Below are 7,500 nucleotides of genomic sequence, written 5' to 3'. Positions count from 1 at the left end.
AGCTCCATGACCTCAGGCCACCTGTGCTTTAAACTGGCTGCTGCTCCTCTGGGAACAGCACCGCCTGCTGGCCTGCAGGTGGCACTGCATTTAGAGTTTACAGTTTAGTCATTTAGCAGATGCTAGTGCCAAGATGCTTTTAGCCAAGAAGCCTCACAAGGACGTTTTTAGTTTGAGTCCGACCTGGACCCTCTCTGTGTGGAGTTTGCATGTTCTCCCGAGGTTCTTCTTGTGTTCTCCCCATGTTTGTGTAGCTTTTCACTGGATTCCTCTCACAGCCAAAACATGTAGCCCAGGGACTACAGGTGAAAATCTGCCTTCCTGGCTAACTCTGAAATGTTATTATTAGTAGTTAAGGTTAGGGTTAGGTTAGGGTTAGTAGTAGTTTATTTATTTAACAGGGACCATGCACAACACAAGTGTGGGGCCAGAGTTAGCTACATACAGTGGGGTTCAAAAGTTTGAGGATTTTAGAAATTAAAGTTCCTTCAAAGCATTCACAAGAACAATTTGAAGATCAGAGAAGTGCTGCACAATCCACAATCACCTGACCTCAACCCCACTGACAGTCACCTGACCTCAACCCCACTGACAATCACCTGACCTCAACCCCACTGACAATCACCTGACCTCAACCCCACTGACAGTCACCTGACCTCAACCCCACTGACAATCACCTGACCTCAACCCCACTGACAATCACCTGACCTCAACCCCACTGACAGTCACCTGACCTCAACCCCACTGACAGTCACCTGACCTCAACCCCACTGACAGTCACCTGACCTCAACCCCACTGACAATCACCTGACCTCAACCCCACTGACAGTCACCTGACCTCAACCCCACTGACAGTCACCTGACCTCAACCCCACTGACAATCACCTGACCTCAACCCCACTGACAATCACCTGACCTCAACCCCACTGACAATCACCTGACCTCAAACACCGACAATCACCTGACCTCAACCCCACTGACAGTCACCTGACCTCAACCCCACTGACAGTCACATGACCTCAACCCCACTGACAATCACCTGACCTCAAACACCGACAATCACCTGACCTCAACCCCACTGACAGTCACCTGACCTCAACCCCACTGACCGTCACCTGACCTCAACCCCACTGACAATCACCTGACCTCAACCCCACTGACAGTCACATGACCTCAACCCCACTGACAGTCACCTGACCTCAACCCCTTTGAATATTTATGGGTACACTTGAAGACGGACAAAAGCCAAGCATTTGGTAACATCACAAGCTGGTCTTTGGAACATTGTCAAATACTGCTGGAATAACGTTCCTCAGGTTTTTATACAGATTTGTAGAGTCCATGCCAGCTGGAGTGCACGTTGCCATTGTGCGTTATGCATTATTGTAATAATAATAATAATAATAATAATAATAATAATAATAATAATAATTCTATTCTAATAGAAGCATTTTCACTGGTGGTCTCAGACTTTCGGACCCCACTGTAACCCCCTGGTGTGGCTGTGTTCAGGCTGTGCTGGTGTGGCTGTGTTCAGGCTGTGCTGGTTTGGCTGTGTTCAGGCTGTGCTGGTGTGGCTGTGTTCAGGCTGTGCTGGTTTGGCTGTGTTCAGGCTGTGCTGGTTTGGCTGTGTTCAGGCTGTGCTGGTGTGGCTGTGTTCAGGCTGTGCTGGTTTGATTGTGTTCAGGCTGTGCTGGTGTGGCTGTGTTCAGGCTGTGCTGGTGTGGCTGTGTTCAGGCTGTGCTGGTTTGGCTGTGTTCAGGCTGTGCTGGTTCCCAGGCTGTGCTGGTTTGGCTGTGTTCAGGCTGTGCTGGTTCCCAGGCTGTGCTGGTTTGGCTGTGTTCAGGCTGTGCTGGTTCCCAGGCTGTGCTGGTTTGGCTGTGTTCAGGCTGTGCTGGTTCCCAGGCTGTGCTGGTTTGGCTATGTTCAGGCGGTGCTGGTTCCCAGGCTGTGCTGGTTTGGCTGTGTTCAGGCTGTGCTGGTTCCCAGGCTGTGCTGGTTTGGCTGTGTTCAGGCTGTGCTGGTTCCCAGGCTGTGCTGGTTTGGCTATGTTCAGGCTGTGCTGGTTCCCAGGCTGTGCTGGTTTGGCTGTGTTCAGGCTGTGCTGGTTCCCAGGCTGTGCTGGTTTGGCTGTGTTCAGGCTGTGCTGGTGTGGCTATGTTCAGGCGGTGCTGGTTTCCAGGCTGTGCTGGTTTGGCTGTGTTCAGGCTGTGCTGGTTCCCAGGCTGTGCTGGTTTGGCTGTGCTGGTACGGAACACACTCTCCTCTGTGTGTTCTGAAGAGGCAGAAAGACCCAGCAGGAGTGGCTCAGGGAAGGGCTGAAGCGTGTCATTCTCCCCTGACAGACTCTGAAGAGGAAGAGGACGGTCAGAGAGTGAAGACTCAGCGACCCCGGTCCGTGGACCTGCCGGGACTGTACCAGGCCCAGACAGGTGAGACTCTCATCCAATAGCCAATCACATTAATTGATTTTGAAGAACAGTTCTCTGCCTCCCTTCAGGTTCCGTGCAGCATAGAGCAGCGCTGAGCTGTGAGATTTACATCCTGAGCTCGGTGCAGAGCCCTCTCACGCACAGCAAAATAAAACATTTTTATATCATGTTCACCAGCCTGGTGATGAATACTGAATCTTAAAATGTTTTAACAGCAGCAACAAAGGGCCCTGCTGGCTGTAATTATCCTTATTTATCAGGGCTCTAAAGTCCAGCTCCACACTGCCTCTGCTACCTTCCCCATAGGGGAGGCTGGTGGAAGATGGCCATGGACCGCAGTGACCACCAGGGGGCAGGAGAGAGAGAGAGTATGCAGGTTGCGGTAAAACCTCAGGTGTGGGTTTAATGCAGAGAGTGGGGGAGGAGTGAAGCAGAGAGAGAGAGAGATGGAGGGGTGGGGGAGAGAGGGAGAGAGAGATATGTTTTTAGGTTAATACTTCTTCTGCCTGTATTCCCTTGGCAGAATCATTCAGTGACTCTTTCGGCTGCTATCAGATCTGTAGAGTTTCAGTTTAACTCCTCTGAGTATACCTTCTCCATCCCTTCTGTTATAACTCCCCTCTTCTTTCTCCCGCCTGTCTTTCTTCTCTCCAATCCAATCGCCCTCTCTCTGTCCCTCTCTCTCTCTCTCTCTCCCCCTCTCTCTCTCTTTCTCTCTCTCCCCCCTCTCTCTCTCTCTCGCTCTCTCTCTCTCTCCCTCTCCCTGTCTCTCTCTCTCTCCCTCTCTCTCTCTCTATCTCTCTCTCTCTCTCTCTCTCTTTCTCTCAGGTGACCCTGCAGCAGAGGAGTGGTCTCAGTGGAGTGTGTGCTCTCTCACCTGTGGGCAGGGCAGTCAGGTGCGCACCCGCTCCTGTGTCTCCTCCCCCTACGGCACACTCTGCAGCGGCCCTCTGCGAGAGTCCCGCACCTGCAACAACACCCTCACCTGCCCAGGTAAGAGTCTCACCTGCAACAACACCCTCCCCTGCCCAGGTAAGAGTCTCACCTGTACCACACACCCCCCTGCCCAGGTAAGAGTCTCACCTGCAACAACACCCTCCCCTGCCCAGGTAAGAGTCTCACCTGTACCACACACCCCCCTGCCCAGGTAAGAGTCTCACCTGTACCACACACCCCCCTGCCCAGGTAAGAGTCTCACCTGTACCACACACCCCCCTGCCCAGGTAAGAGTCTCACCTGCAACAACACCCTCCCCTGCCCAGGTAAGAGTCTCACCTGTATCACACACCCCCCTGCCCAGGTAAGAGTCTCACCTGCAACAACACCCTCACCTGCCCAGGTAAGAGTCTCACCTGTACCACACACCCCCCTGCCCAGGTAAGAGTCTCACCTGCGACAACACCCTCACCTGCCCAGGTAAGAGTCTCACCTGCAACAACACCCTCCCCTGCCCAGGTAAGAGTCTCACCTGTATCACACACCCCCCTGCCCAGGTAAGAGTCTCACCTGCAACAACACCCTCACCTGCCCAGGTAAGAGTCTCACCTGCAACAACACCCTCCCCTGCCCAGGTAAGAGTCTCAGGGCAGGTGAATCAGTGAGGTGTGTAAGTGGAGGTGGTGATGTTCTGTATGAGTCATGGGTGATACCCTCAGTGTGTCCCCTCACCACCAAGTTAGCCCCCCCCTCCCCCCCAGTCCTTGGCTTTCTGATGCTCTATGAGCTGTCCGAACTGCAGGCAGCGGAGAGGAAAAGGTCCTGTCTCCCCAGTGATATAGCTTCCTTCCATGCCCTCCTATCATCTTTCTATTCTTCTGTTTCTCTAGCAAAATCTTCCTTCTATCACTCTAAAATTGATGCAGCTGCCTCTAATCCCCGAAAACTGTTTTCAACCTTCTCCTCTCTTCTGGCCCCGCCTCCCCCCCCCACCTCCCTCATCACTCACACCTGATGACTTTGTCTCCTTCTTTGAAAAGAAGGTTGATGCCATTCTCAATTCTGCTCTCATCGCTGTCTGGGATGGGTGTCACAGGATCTGCACTAGCTTGGTTTTCCTCCTACCTCTCTGGTCGCTCCTACCAGGTGACTTGGAGGGGCTCAGTCTCTGACCCTCACCCCCTACAAACTGGAGTCCCGCAGGGCTCAGTTCTTGGTCCTCTCCTCTTCTCGCTATACACCATGGCTCTTGGCTGTTATCTCTTCCCATGGCTTTTCTTACCATTCCTACGACGATGACACCCAACTCTTTCTTTCCTTCCCCCCCAATACCCAGGTCACCACACAGATCTCTGCCTGCCTGGCTGATATCTCTGCGTGGATGACTTCCCACCACCCGAAGCTTAACCTGGCCAAGACTGAGCTTCTCTACCCTATCCCTGTTAAGTCCTCTCTGACAATCGACCTCTCACTGACTGTTGAGGACTTTGTAGTTTCCTCCTCCCATACGGCAAAGAATCTTGGGGTAACTCTTGATAACTGCCTCACCCTGGCTCCACAAGTATCCTCCACTGCCAGAACCTGCAGGTTCTTTCTTTACAATATACGCCGCATCCGTCATCTCCTGACGGAGAAAGCCACCCAGCTCCTAGTCCAGGCGCTCGTCATTTCCTGCCTGGATTACTGCAACTCCCTCCTAGCCGGTCTCCCAGCTTGTACCATCAAGCCCCTCCAGCTGATCCAGAATGCTGCAGCCCACCTGATCGCCAGTCAGACCAGGTTGGCTCATGTCACCCCGCTCCTCACTGGCCTCCACTGGCTTCCTATTGCCGCACGCATCCGATTCAAGGCCCTAGTGTTGGCATTTCAGCCTCCGAAGGGGACTGCCCCTCCTTACATACAATCCTTAATCACTGCCTACTCCCCAGCTAGACAACTCCGGTCTGCCAGCTCTGGTCACCTTATGGTTCCCTCAATATGAGCACCTGGTGGTCGAGCTGCACGTTCATGCCTGTTTTCCGTTCTGGTTCCTCAGTGGTGGAATGAATCCCTCCCCCTATTTCGACGCAGACTAAAAACACACCTTTTCAAACTTTACCTTAGTCCTACCTCCTGATTTCCCCCACCGTGTGGATATTGTGGATATTGTCAAGGCATACACACAGAACCACAAACAGGAACATGAATCCAAACAACATGAAATACAAACAGCATTGTGCTAACGTGCTAACGACAACAATGCAAAAAGTGTGGGAATGACCTTTCCCTCTCTCTTGTTTATTCTGTATCTCACTCCTTCACTCTCTCATTCCTTCACTCACTCCTTCACTTACTCCTTCACTCTCACTCCTTCACTCACTCCTTCACTCTCTCACTCCTTCACTCACTCCTTCACTCTCTCACTCCTTCACTCACTCCTTCACTCACTCACTCCTTCACTCACTCCTTCCCTCTCTCACTCCTTCACTCTCTCACTCCTTCACTCTCTCACTCCTTCACTCACTCACTCCTTCACTCACTCACTCCTTCACTCTCTCACTCCTTCACTCTCTCACTCCTTCACTCACTCCTTCCCTCACTCACTCCTTCACTCTCTCACTCCTTCACTCACTCCTTCACTCTCTCACTCCTTCACTCTCTCCTTCACTCACTCCTTCACTCTCTCACTCCTTTCTCGCTCCCTTATTCCTGTAAGAGTATGAATCCCCTCGGGGTGAGACTGGGAGGGCAGGGCTAATTGGGTCCACATGGCCGAAACAGTGTGTTTAATTTTTATCTGAGTGGAGCAGCCAGACATACACACACACGTTTTGCTTCCTAACGAAGGAGTCTGGAGGTTTACAGGGAGATATAATGGCAGGGAGTCACCTTACTTTCAGCACTAAACGCTAACGCGCTGCCCATGTCATATACGTCAGGGTTAGTGGTTCCGTGAGAAGGGTTCCCAGGCTGGTCATAGCTGCCATTAGCCAGCAAAGAAATTAAAAGTAACCAGTTGAATAACTTAAGGAAATGACTCACGAGAACACCAACAATAACAACAATCACCAACAATAACAACAATAAAGGTATTTACAGCAGTATATACAACTGTACGAAGTAGGAAAAGATTGGCTGCCTGTGTTATGACATCATGTCCTCCACTGATTGGCTGCTATGTGTAATATTGTTGCCCTCCCCTGATTGGCTGCTGTGTGTGATGTCGTTGCAGTGCTCTCCCCTGATTGGCTGCTGTGTGTGATGTTGTTGCAGTGCTCTCCCCTGATTGGCTGCTGTGTGTGATGTGGTTGCAGTGCTCTCCCCTGATTGGCTGATGTGTGTGATGTGGTTGCAGTGCTCTCCCCTGATTGGCTGCTGTGTGTGATGTCAGTGCAGTGCTCTCCCCTGATTGGCTGCTGTGTGTGATGTGTTGCAGTGCATGGCCTATGGGAGGAGTGGTCTCCGTGGAGCCTCTGCTCGGTCACCTGTGGGCGGGGCTCCCGCACGCGCTCCCGCAGCTGCATGGCCCCCCAGCACGGCGGGAAGACCTGTGGAGGCCCAGAGCTGCAGACCAAGCTGTGCAACATCGCTGTGTGCCCAGGTACTGCTCTCCCTCTCTCTCCCGCTCCCTCTCCCGCTCCCTCTCTCTCCCCCTCTATCTCTCTCTCCCTCGCTCTATCTCCCTCTCCTGCTCCCTCTCTCTCTCCCTCTCTCTCTCCCTCTATCTCTCTCTCCCTCTCTCCTGCTCCCTCTCTCTCCCCCTCTATCTCTCTCTCCCTCTCTCTATCTCCCTCTCCTGCTCCCTCTCTCTCTCCCTCTATCTCTCCCTCTATCTCCCTCTCCCGCTCTCCCGCTCCCTCTCTCTCTATCTCTATCTCTCCCTCTATCTCCCTCTCTCCCTCTATCTCCCTCTCCCTCTCTCCCGCTCCCTCTCTCTCCCCCTCTATCTCTCTCTCCCTCGCTCTATCTCCCTCTCCTGCTCCCTCTCTCTCTCCCTCTATCTCTCCCTCTATCTCCCTCTCTCCCTCTATCTCCCTCTCCCGCTCTCCCGCTCCCTCTCTCTCTCCCTCTATCTCTCCCTCTATCTCTCTCTCCCTCGCTCTATCTCCCTCTCCTGCTCCCTCTCTCTCTCCCTCTATCTCTCCCTCTATCT

General features: G+C 52.8%; 1 pseudogene; it reads left to right on the top strand.

Annotated features, from left to right (window-relative positions):
- Positions 1-7,500, top strand: part of LOC133134669 (adhesion G protein-coupled receptor B2-like) — a 120,289-nt pseudogene that overhangs the window by 62,851 nt on the left and 49,938 nt on the right.

Source organism: Conger conger, chromosome 1 (genome assembly GCF_963514075.1).
Source record: "Conger conger chromosome 1, fConCon1.1, whole genome shotgun sequence".
NCBI lineage: Eukaryota > Metazoa > Chordata > Actinopteri > Anguilliformes > Congridae > Conger > Conger conger.
This window is presented reverse-complemented; position numbering and strand designations above follow the sequence as displayed.